Below are 5,686 nucleotides of genomic sequence, written 5' to 3'. Positions count from 1 at the left end.
GAAACGACATATAAAAATGTATTATTTAGCATTTTGTGTTATGTATGTTTTTGCAAGATTATTTTCTAATAAACTTATGGTCGCATAGGTTGTTTTATTGACAAATAAAATTTCATAAAACCTATCAGACCATTAAGCTCCAAATAATGTGGCCTAAGTATACTAGCAGTCAATATGAGGGAAAACTCTATGACTACATGGTCACACTGTCATTGAACCTGAATTGTGATTAAGGCGATAGTCTCATGATTCTTAATTACAATGTACATCGCAATTACAAATCTCCACAAGTGCTCTAATGACTATAGAAGTCCATTCTGAGTGATTAGGATGCCTAGGCAAATCAATGCCAGCTCTAAGTTTTGAAGTTGTGTGCCTGGGTGGAATCTTTGGCTTGTTTTATCAATTAACTCTTATGTAAAGATTGGCAAAGGCTAATCCTTATGGGATTAAGGGCCTATAAATGGCCGATGATGTATGTTATACTGGAAAATAATTAACTGCAGACTATGAAGCCATCAAGGTCTTAATGTCACTAGCTACTACGTAATACTGATTCTTTTGCATTGTCCTATATGAACACTTTCAAAACATGACTGTAATTTAAAAAATCAGCCTCAGAATCCATCATTTAAGGTAACATTATATATGCAAACGCAGTTGGCTGATTAGAAGCACTTACTCTGTGTGTATTAATGTGATATCATGTCTCCATATGACAAACAGAACCCATTTCCTGCTTTGCATATGACAGGCCTAGGGGCCCAGCTGAGGCCTCCTGGCTCATTTGTATAATGACTTGAATGGGGTTAATCTTTTAGTTATTTTAAGCAGCACAAAAATATTCACATTCCCACTGGTCATATAATGAAATCAAAGCAGCATGTCCAACATGTTCCCCGAGTTGAATAAGCCTTATTAATAAATATGTTAATCCATTCCATTTAGTCTAATTTTGCTTTGTTGGGTTGATATGTATGCTTGGATTCCCTTAAAATGTATATGCATGCTATTTTTCAGATCCTGCATTGGAGGTCTACAATAATTATACTGGTTACATAATATTATGCTAAATATGCAATAGTATATTGACTGCAAAGGATTAAAGGGATTGTTCCCCCCAAAATGAAAATTCTGTCATTATCTACTCACCTTTATGTTGTTCCAAACCTGTATATCTTTCTTCTGTGGAACACTTTTACAGTGAAGCACACCTAAAGTTCCTTTAAAACAATCACAGCTTTGTGAATCAGTTTAAAAAAGTATGATCTCCACAATATGACTCAAAACCAATTAAACATTTATATGCTCAAAGGTGGGATACTAGAGATTTATTGTTTATAGAATACAGTGATGATTACCAGGGTTGACTGACCTCTGAGTCCCATCTGCTTCACTGACGGATGACTGACAGCCAGTCAAAGAGGGGAAAAAACACAAGTGCTAGAGTTATGTGAAACAGAAGCAAGACAATGGAAAGCACAGAAAACTAAACTTGCAGAGCACACAAGTTGTTAGTGTGATACTACTGTCAGACAAAAAGGGAATCTCCACTGAAGGGAAACATGTAAACACTCATAACAGCTTCTAAATCAGACGAGAATGTGGACGAGAAACCAAATGGCTAACAGGTCCCTCCAGACAAATCTGAACGTCCTCAGTGCTGCTCCCTCCCTGATTTCGTCCTAACCTCTCCCCCTCATCTCCCAGTTCTCCACAAACATCGTCCCCCTAAACTAGCTGGGCTCTAGGGACTTCTGAGGGAAGACGGGAGCCACGGAAAGCAGGTGAGAGAGTGAGTGCTTGCATGAGGGAGAGGAGAGGGGATAAGGAGATTGAAGCGTTTCTAATTTGAATAAACCCTTCGGCAGACTAAAACTGGCAGCCGGCTTCCCCTCTGTGCACAGGAAAAGAAAGCAAAGTAAAGAAAAAGGAAAGGAGGCAGGGCAGGAGGAAAGCAGAGATAGATGGGGGGATATAGAGATGTCTCCACATGCATTTGGCTCTGGAGTATGAGAGTTTGGGCTGAAAGGGGGTGGAATGAGAAAGAGATGTTGGAAAACAACAGAGCTAGATGAGGTAAAGAGATTGGACCAAAACAAAAGAAATAAAACATTGAGATGGGACTTATAGGACTAAAACGGTGGGGGAGACAAAAACTGAAACCAACTATGTGATTTTAAAAATTACCGGACCCAAGTTTTTCCCTCTTGGTCAAAAGTCTCTCCACTACTTCAGCTCTCCTCTATCTGCCTCTCTCTTTCTCTCACACAATTGCTCTTTTGAAAATAAAGGTTCCTGTTAGATATAAAAAGTGTTTTACAGCGCAATGCCAAGAGAACCTATTTAAGTTCCTCAAAAAACTTTTCTCTTCAGTTCTTTAGCCAGCTATATGTGCCGATGCTTTATATAATCCAGAAGGCTGATCTGAAGAATCAAGAACCTTATCATGAAAAACTAACTCAAGAACCCTTTACAGAAAAATGATTCATTGCTGAACCTGACTATAAAAGAACATTCATAGTATACAAAATAATTATATTCAAAGCAATAATTCATAATCACGTTATGGTAGGAATTTTGAGAGACTTGTGTCTTGGTTTAAGTTTGTGTTTACATTATGATAGTCTGTGAAAAGGTTACATAGCGAGAAATGTATTGTAAAAATGTCCATTTCAGCTTTTAGACTGAATTCCGGATTTTGACCCACGCCATTGTAAAAATATGAGAAATAGCCTACACCGCACACTCGCGCAGATGATGACACGATACGATTACCGAGGCCAGAAACGCGTTTCTGTTTAAGTATACTAGTAGGTCTAACAAAAAAGGAGGAGATAAGAAGGGAGAAGGTCTCTCTAACACCTACACACAGCGTAAGAGAGAGCGACAGCGAGAGAGGGGGAGAGAGAGCGAGAGAAACACACAAGAACTGGCTCCGGCTTCAGCGGCGCTGAAGTGAAGCGGCGACGCTGGGAGAACCATAAATCTTCATATAGAGGCTGTTTTGATTAATGCAGCCGACTCGAGCTAGGGGGCTGGACCTATCCCATTACGCCCTAATGGAAGATGGAGCGCCGCTGTCTCCACCACTAGGCCCCTGTCATTTGTTCCACTTTGCAGTCCATTTGGCCGAGAGACTACAAGCCACTCCATCAAAAATATTTTCAGAGTTAATTTCCGCCCGCTTAATTCGCCTTGATTCGGATTGCGTATCGAATGGCAGGATCGATTTTCGCCTGGCGTCTAAATTAAATAAAAGAGGGGGGTATACTTTAAGACCGCGTTTTCTTTCTTTTCTCTTTTCCATTCTTTCTCTCCCCCTTTTCCAGCTATCCCTCACTTTAAGTCCATCTCATTCTTTTTCCCTTGTTGCATCTCATTTCCCTCTCTCCTTTGGCTGTTATAGATATTATAGGCTAGGGGGTGGGGCATGACGGTGTACTACACATAATCCGAGATCGAGGGAAAGACAAATGGAATGGGGTGATAGATATATGGATCTTTCCAGAAACTGTAAACGGGCATATCAAACATAACAAAACGAAAAAAAAACTTTTAAATGTAAACACTTTCACAATACTCCCAACAGTGTGCCTGGTTGACTTTTTAAAAGAAAGTTTAAAAAGGAAAGTTTGGGTTATGCAAACTTACATTTTAATTAAAATAATAGCAAAGACACAAACAATGTGATTTGGGTTTCTTAATGTTCCATCTGATTACGCAATCTATTCGAGCGTGTACAGTTGCCATGGTTACCGCCTAAATCAACCGCGATTACAGTTAGCCTACAGTTTTTCAGCGAAGTGCCGTTCGATGAAAACATATATTTTATTAAAACCTTGTTTAAACATGTTGTATTTTAAAAGAATATTTACTTTAAAAGTACATAGTCTTTCCATTAAAAGTAACTAAATTATTGTGGTTAGAAATTTACATAAAGCATGTTAGTCATTTCAGTGAACCATAATTATTCATTATTAGATAAAACATATAAAAGAGAAAAAAAAACACATGTATTGTACGTATTTTGAAGACGTGGAAAAATAATAAAGAAAAAGTAGCCAAAAGAAATGGAGAGAAGGGTAAAGAGCGCCGTGACAAATTGGTCGAGTGTGTCGCGAAAACCCTTTTAGATTTAAAGCCGCATGTAGCCCATCGTCATATCTTTCCAGAGTAATTTATTTTCCCATTTCTCTCTCTTCCTCAGCCCCTCTCTGTGAATTTATCTGTTGGCCCCTGCGCGTGCTCCAGTCACGTGCGATTGAAGAGGGGGGGGAAAGTCAATAAAAGTCTCCAGCCACAACTGCTTCCCCACTTTGGGCTCTAGCACTTCTCGTACTCTTTCTTTTCCTCTTTTGTTTCTATTTGTTTATCTCCAGAATCCTTTCTGTTTCGCAGCCAACTTTGGTGTGAAATTACATTGAATAAAAACAATAACATTAACATAAAAATGTTAGAAACCCTATTCTCCTATTATAGTAAAAATTGAAGGGACATTTTGGCAATTTTTATTTTTTTTAAAAGCCAAAGTGCATTCAACGTAATTATGCTGAAATAATTGATCAGTTGATCCTGTAACTAGAAACACCAAATCCTCTCACAGCAGGATCATTTAAACACACAAAGTAGTCAAAATGTTTAATTATCTAGTACATCTTCCCTGACAAACTTTGACCGTATCTAAGGGCTTGTCAGTGAAACATGAGGTGTTTCAAACCCCATGAAACTACAACAAGGTTTGACTTTGCAGCCACCCCATGGAGACAAAGACGATGGTTAAGACAAACCCAGATGTGACCATATCGACTCGTTTCAGGCCACCAATATACTCTTTCTAAGTCCACACAATCAGTTATTGTCTGATTCTTGAGAAAAATGCCCCAACCTAGAATAATGAATAAATACACAACATACACAGTCAACAGGCCTCTGGTAAGATACACACTGTGTCAATATTAATCTCACTGACAGAAGATCGAAATATAGCAACTGTCACACATCATCTTTCCTCTCTCCTGTCTCTCCATGGAGTGGGGGTTCAGACAGAGAAAGAGTGTGAGAGAAATAGAGAGAGAGAAAACGTGAAAATGAGAGAACAACTGAAATGTGGTAAATGTACGTATAGAAATAAGAGAAATTAACACAGCAAAAAAGAAAATTTAACAGGATAGATAGTATAAGAGCTAAAGGAGGTGTTGGAGAGGGAAAAGAAGGACTGACAAGAGGAAAAGTGGAAGATGCACACACAAAAAGAGATATAGAGGGCCCACCAGGGATCGTTTTACGAGCATCCAATTGCTTTCATTGGGGCACTATTCTCTCTCTGTCAATTTCCTTATCGTGGCCTTGATTTAATTTATAGGCCTGCTTGAAGCCTTTCAGCTCATACTGTAACATAATGTGTAGCAAACAGTGGCATAAGTCAACAGAAACTCTGCCGTAGACCTATGCCGTTCCTATTCCCTAATCCATCCACAAGTCAGAAGTTTTCAAACTTTTTCAGGTCTAGGACTCTTCAGTGGACAGAGAACAGGGATCATAACAACCAAGCGGCAACCTTCTGGTCTCTCTCGTGAAACCAACACGGAAGTGACTAAAACTGTAATTCATCGACTGGCCGCTAGAGGCTGGCTCCAAAAGGGAGTCAGTCCCATAGACTCCCCATGTTAAAACGCCCAACTTT

General features: G+C 39.1%; 1 long non-coding RNA gene across 1 annotated transcript in view; it reads right to left on the bottom strand.

Moving 5' to 3' along the window:
* Positions 1 to 1,388: 1,388 nt before the first annotated feature.
* Positions 1,389 to 5,686, bottom strand: part of LOC107706391 (uncharacterized) — a 9,796-nt gene continuing 5,498 nt past the window's right edge. The window contains exon 3 of the long non-coding RNA XR_001636149.1: positions 1,389 to 1,407. This is a non-coding gene — a long non-coding RNA (uncharacterized LOC107706391). The remainder of the gene's footprint in view (positions 1,408 to 5,686) is intronic.

Source organism: Sinocyclocheilus rhinocerous, unplaced genomic scaffold (genome assembly GCF_001515625.1).
Source record: "Sinocyclocheilus rhinocerous isolate Xijiao unplaced genomic scaffold, SAMN03320098_v1.1 scaffold1333, whole genome shotgun sequence".
NCBI classification, from domain to species: Eukaryota; Metazoa; Chordata; class Actinopteri; order Cypriniformes; family Cyprinidae; genus Sinocyclocheilus; species Sinocyclocheilus rhinocerous.
This window is presented reverse-complemented; position numbering and strand designations above follow the sequence as displayed.